The sequence below is a fragment of the Anthonomus grandis genome, chromosome 1, assembly GCF_022605725.1.
Source record: "Anthonomus grandis grandis chromosome 1, icAntGran1.3, whole genome shotgun sequence".
Lineage (NCBI taxonomy): Eukaryota > Metazoa > Arthropoda > Insecta > Coleoptera > Curculionidae > Anthonomus > Anthonomus grandis.
The window spans coordinates 42,106,243-42,113,147 of NC_065546.1; the positions used below are offsets into that span (position 1 = coordinate 42,106,243).

General features: G+C 32.7%; 1 long non-coding RNA gene and 1 other non-coding gene across 2 annotated transcripts; one reads left to right on the plus strand and one right to left on the minus strand.

Moving 5' to 3' along the window:
• Window positions 1-580: 580 nt before the first annotated feature.
• Window positions 581-1,575, plus strand: LOC126740272 (uncharacterized). Its single transcript, XR_007661855.1, has 2 exons — window positions 581-693; window positions 746-1,575. It is a non-coding gene; the product is annotated as an uncharacterized LOC126740272 (long non-coding RNA).
• A 5,024-nt stretch (window positions 1,576-6,599) lies between these two features.
• Window positions 6,600-6,672, minus strand: Trnar-acg (transfer RNA arginine (anticodon ACG)). The gene has a single exon. It is a non-coding gene; the product is annotated as a tRNA-Arg (tRNA).
• Window positions 6,673-6,905: the final 233 nt, after the last annotated feature.

A 6,905-nucleotide genomic window follows, 5' to 3' on the forward strand; every position in this document is an offset into this window, starting at 1 on the left:
AATATCAACATCTAAAGCCCGGTGAAATATTCTCCATTTGTTGGCCAATATTCCAAATGTACACTCAATGTATATTGGATAGTTTCATATTGAATACTTTTTTATTATCAGTAAGTTGCTTTCCTCCAAAAGGTCGAAGTAAATTTTCCAATAAAGAAAATGCCTCATCGCCCACTATCACATAGGGAAGGAAACTTTTCATTGGAGTCTAAAAGACACCGTGGCGAATGAATTGCCAAAGAGTTTTCACATAATCTATAAAAAAGTGTGGAATTTTTGAATATTCCTGAATCACTGGATTTTCCGTACGATTCGACATCTATGTAAGTGAAGCAGTAATTAGCATCGCACATTGCAAACAAAACAGTGGAAAAATAATTTTTGTGATTATAGTGCATAGAACCACTATTTGGTGGTTGGTTTAGCCTTATACTATCTATGGCACCGATGCAGTTCGAGAATTTCGCATTTTTTTCAAATCCCCTTAAAATCTCCAACCATTTTTCTGTAGATAATTTTGGTATGGTTTTTTTAACTAAACAGGCCCAAATTGCTTCACAAATCTCTTTGACAATGGCGCTGGCAGTAAACCTTCCAACTCGGAAATTATAATGTAGTTTTTTTAAGGAATATCCAGTTGCTAGATACCTGAAATAAAAATTATGAATGAATTCATTGAAAATACCGGAAAAAGTAGACGTGTATGTAGTAAATATATTTTTAGTATGTTTTTTTTTATTTGCAGGAGAGTCACTACATAAAAAATGGAAGAATATACGTGATCGGTTTACAAGAGAAATTCAAAGCCAAAAAGGAAAATCCGGAGACGAAGCCCGAAAAAAAGCGCCATATGTCTATTCACAACAACTATTGTTCCTTAAAGACACTCTAACACCAAGAAAAACTACAGATACATTAGAAGACCTAAACACCCAAGCAAGTAATGCAGAAAGTGAAGAATCTAGACCTAGTTAGACATTGTCTTCTTGGATCACAGCAACTGCAAAATATGTTTCAGGACGACCGATTGTAGGTAAAAAAAGTTCATAATCCGCCCTTGAAGATACAATTTTTAGTTCATTGGAGAGCTATGAAAAGAGGGTCAAAATGGAATCCCCACAAAATTATGATGATAACAGCCACTTTTTGCTTTCTTTGGTACCTAGTCTCGCATCTCTGCCAAAGATGTTGAATACAAAGTGTAGGATAGAGCTTATGCAAGCAAGTGATAAGCAAATATGAATCGTACGCTTCGCAGCAACCACAGCAACAACAACCAGTCTATTTCTCGTAACAAACTCAACAACACTCTGTTCTCAGACGTACTTCACAACACACACAGGAACAACCTACTTATTCATATGCAGTTCAAAAAAACTCTTTCAGTAACAATCAGTTCCAAGCTGACTACCAAGAACAATCTAGAGTTCCTGTACCAACTCTTTCTCCAGCTGGCTCTGTCCAATCGTACCTCAGTAATTTCAGCCCAGAAGAGGAATCCCAGTTTAGCGTTTTCTAATATAATCAAGATTTAGTATTTGTAGGAAAGTTTCTCAATAAAATTACTATTAGTACATCTACATCTAATAATTACTTACCTGAGAGTAATAAGCAGTTTTTCCTCTGCGGGAATACAGGTTCTCATGCGGGTGTTTGTTTTAGTTACATTTGGCTTAATAGTATTCAACAACTCATCAAAGGAAGTCATTGACATTCTTACATAATTGAAAAATTTGTCTTCATCTTGCCTTATATCGAAAAATAAATTGTAAAAAATGCCTTTTCTTTCCCTTTCGCTAACAATCGGGTGTACCCACATTGTCCTTCTTTTCCTTTTTTCTCTCTTTCTTTCCAAGATAAAATAAAACAATGAGATGAAAATGATAAATTCTTCCATTTTGCAATAATCAACAACTCACGTAAATTTGAATCATGTTATGACTGGACAGCGTCCTGGTTCATACAGTGCCGCTATATGTATTTTGAATAGTCGCACGCCGACTCGGCCGCTGTCTCGGCGAAAACCGCTGTGTCTATCTTCGCCCTTACTGGATTAAATATGGCTTTAATATATTTTTTGTTGGCAACACTAAAAATTTTCAGAGTGACCAACATCAAAAGGACACAACCACTATAAAAATGGCGGCCAGTGGCCACCAGGCAGTGGTCCTATATATATATTTGTGTTCTGTGGTGGTCATTTTTGGGTATCGTGGCTATATGCATTAGAACTCTTGATGCGTTTTTTAACGTACCTCATTTGAAAAGTACTTTATCTAATAAAAAATTCATTTTTGTGTAAATTCAATATTTGATAATTATTATAGATTTATTAATAGGTTTTTATTATTTTACGACGTTGATAAGGACGGTTGTCCCTTGATAACTACCAATATCGGTATTTACTTGTGAAAAGATTGGCTTAAACCGCATTTTTTTCATGTGCGGCACAAACGGCACAAGTTTTTACTATTGTTCACAAAAACACTGAAATGACTAAATCTTTTTCCTTTTTTTAACCAAACGAAAGAAAAAACACAAAACTTCACAAATGCCAAATGTAAATACAAAGCCGTTTGTGAAGATGACATTTTGCAAGATGACATCAGAATTTTCCTGCGGTGTTGCCACTTCAATTTTTTTAGAAGCGGTTGTAGGAATAAGAATGTTAATCTTTTTTTACTTTGAAGATGTTATTTTTGAGCTTAGAATAACAAATATCTATTTCTACTTTTTATTTTGAATCAAAAATCTAACAACAATAAGTTAAATAATTAACATTATTATATATAGTCTTGTTTAAAACAAGACTATATAAGGATAGACCATTTACGCCGTGGATAACGAGTAATATTAAACATCTAATTAAATTAAGAGACAAAGCTCGGAAAAAATATACTCGACAAAAAACTCTCGTGAATTTGTCATATTACAGGCAATTAAAGAATTATACTAAACACGCAATTAATCGCGAAAAAATTACTTTTTTCAAGCAAATGTCTACAGAAAAGGGTAAAGAATTTTGGAACAAAGCAAAAAAACTTAATTTTACTAAAAAAAAGATTGACCCTATTCCTGAAAATCTCAATTTACCCAAGGACTTAAATAATTTTTTTTCGAACACCGTGGGCCCTACTAATTCAACATCATTAAAAAAACTTAACTTTTATAATTCAAATACATTTAGTCACTTTTGAGACGGAATTTAATATAAGTCTTATAACTGAAAATAAAACTGTCGATATTATAAATAAAATAGGGTCAAATGCAATAGATGGTGATGGAATTTCCATTAGAGATCTTAAACTATGTCTTACTTTTTGTCTTAAGCCATTAGTCAATATTTTAAATTCCTGCATCTTAGAAAACCAATTCCCCGATGATTGGAAAAAAGCGATACTCATTCCCTTACCAAAAATACCTTGTCCAACAGATTATAAAGACATTAGGCCCATAAGTATTCTGCCTGTCATTTCAAAAATCTTAGAACGTCACGTATATAACGAAATAGCTGACTATGTTTATAATTTAAAAATTATTCCTGATTGCCAGTCAGGATTTCGTAAATCTTATAGTACTATAACAAGTCTTATCAGTATTGTTAATGATATCAGGTTTAAAGAGGATTCAAAGGAAATAACTTGCCTAACTCTTTTAGATCTAAGTAAAGCATTCGATACCATAGATCACCAAATGCTTTTGGCAAAACTGCACTATTATGGTTTTTCGGCAAATGCCATAAATTTTTTTAGCTCTTATCTTAAAGATCGGTTACATTGTGTCCGAACGGTGAATGATGGTGAATTTAAATTTTCAAGGTTTTTGTCATTTAAAAAAGGGGTGCCTCAGGGTTCCATATTAGGCCCCTTACTTTTCTCTTTATATGTTGCTGATATGAATCAGTGCATCGAAAATTCTAAGCTGCACCAATTTGCTGACGACTCCCAAATTTATAATTCTTTTAAAATATCAGACGCTCAGGTGGCACAGAATAAAATTAACGCCGACTTAAATCAGATTGCTTTGTTTGCTGAAAACCATAACCTCAAATTAAATGCTTCAAAGTCATGTGCAATGTTTTTTTCACAAAATAAAAGTCATCTTCTAGATTGCATGGAAAATTTTAAAATTAATATTAATGGAACAGCTATACCAACCGTTGCGGAAAAACGTAATCTAGGGGTTATATTCGATTCAAATCTCAGCTTTGCCTCCCACATTAAGAACAAAATTAAAATTGCTTACGGTCGTTTAAAAAACTTATATCAATACAAAAATCAGTAACCATCAAACACCAAATATTTGCTTTGCAATTCGCTTGTACTGTCTTTGGTGGATTATGCGGACATTGTGTATGGCGACTCACTAACCGTATCTCTGTCAAGGACGGTGCAAAAACTGCAAAATAGTTGTATGCGTTTTTCCTTTAATATATCGTATAGAGACCACATTACTCCCTATCTAAATTCACATTTTATATTAAATATGAGAAATAGAAGGAAGTGTCATATGTATAATTTAATTTACAAAATAATTAAATCAGGTCAGCCGCCATATTTAAGAGACTTATTTTTTCACCATGATTATATACACAATGTAAGAAATCCAAACTTAATTAGAATTCCATTTCATCGAACATCAGGTTTTAAAAAAACCTTCCAGTATGTAGGCATTCATATGTGGAACAGGTTACCGGATTACATTAAAAATAGTTCACCAAAGAAATTTATTGCATATGTTAAAGAAATTCTTCTTGATTCTCAACTAACATAGGCATTTTAACAAATTCACGCCATCAAATTTTTATTAAAAATATAATTTAATTATTTTTATTTAATTGCAACCATATTATTTTTGAATTCTTACTTTTTAAATCAACACTGGTCTTGTTGATCTTGCAGGCATAAAAATAAAATTTTAAATGGTTCATTTTGGAATATCTATTCATTTTTGCGTCGTGTTGCCCTGGTTTTCCAGCCTCGGCTTGTGTTTTTTGCCGCCCTTCCTCCTCTCTGTCTATTGCACAGATGGTACCTATATTAATGTAATTGATATAGTAAATTATTACACTATATTTTTTTTTTTTGTTTTTATCTTTTATATGTTTTTAGGGTTTAATGACTTATTTTCTTAATAATTATAATTGGGAAAGTCTTTATTCTTCTTTTAGTTGTAATTAGGTTAGTATGTTTTAACGGTCTGAGCAGCACATGCGCGCTAGCTCGTGTATGTGTTATCGGTTGTTTTTATAATCGCAGTTCAGTCCGCATTACTCTTAGCATTGTGTAAATTCTTGTAATAAAAAAATGTAATTTTCTACGTACAATGTTTAAGTGGTAATAAAAGTCTTTTGAATTTGAATTTGAATTTAAATATGTGTTGATATATAGCTGAAAATTTCCCTTTTTTAAATTGCGTGTAAACTTGCATCGATGAATATGTTTGTAAACAAAACACTCCCCTTGCCCCTGTGCACATGTTGAACTGAAACAAAGTTGTTGTTTACTAATTCTAGCCTTTCAATGTTCTAAGTTTATTATTTATTTTTTTAACAAATTTCTAAAACGCAAAGACTTAACTACTTAGTAAATCCAAACAAATAAATATTATTAAAGACAAGTAAAATAAATAATACCGACTCAACATAAAAATCAAAAATTTTATATAGTAAATTATCAAAATGTATTCCACCAGAATATATACACTTTTAGCACGTTTATACAGTGCAATATAGATATTAACGCGATTAATTAATTGCTGCCTTTTTTATTTTATTGGAAGAATAATCCTCTACAAAAAATTGTCTACTAGGTTAAACTCAGAAGATCTTGGCGACCAGGGGACCGGCGCACGTCGCCTGATCCAGCGATTTGAATATTTATTGTCTAGATATTTCCTCACATCGATACCAAAATCATGCTAGAAGTGCATTTCTGGTAAATTTACTTGGTGCTGAATGAATAGGTACCCATTAAGGAAGCATTAATTAATAAGGATAAAGATAAGGAAAAATAGAACCTTGAATGCAAATTTTTGTTGGGAATGACCTTCTGTAATAGAATGTTGATTTTGGATGGCCCAGACTTTTCAGGGAATTCGTGTATTGAACATACCATCTCGCGTAAATTGGGCCTCATCAGAAACAGCAAGTCTATATATTTGGTCTTCCTCTTGTAATCTTTGTACCTGTTGGATATGATACGAGTATAAATTTCCTACAATGAACCACATCTCATACACGTGTTGGTGCTAATATTAATTAAGCACATATTTTTCATATAAGTTCTTCTAAAGCTTAATATCTTAGGGTGCACAGTGTCCAAAACGCTCTCGGCCAAAGGTCTAGACCACTCTGTATAAACGTTATAGATGCTTACCATGAAAACCAAGTGGTAAGGATGATCAACGGCACTCAAAATGCTACCCTACAGCCTTGCAAATACCATCAGTTTCCTTAATTAAAAAATTGTATAAGAAATTTTCTTTAATTGCTGTAAAAAATATATACCAAAAATAAATATCGAAATGTCATAGCACTTAAAAAAATACCTAAATAAAAAAAAGTCTTGAATTCCCTCTAAAAGAACATAAAAAGGTTGCGACCCTGCCAGGATTCGAACCTGGAATCTTCTGATCCGTAGTCAGACGCGTTATCCGTTGCGCCACAGGGCCTCGCTGGGAGCTTTCCGAGATCACTTAACTTAAACCAGAAAGTTCAGACATTGGTATCAACTTATGTAACAAAGTCTATACAGTATACAGGGTGTTTGAAAGATATACGGAGATATTTCAATGGGTGATTCCTTGTAAAAAAATTAGAAAAAGTTTCTATAAACATGGGGCCGGAAATGCACAGTTTTCAAGGTACAAGGTGTAATAAAAAAGTATAATATATATTTGAAAAG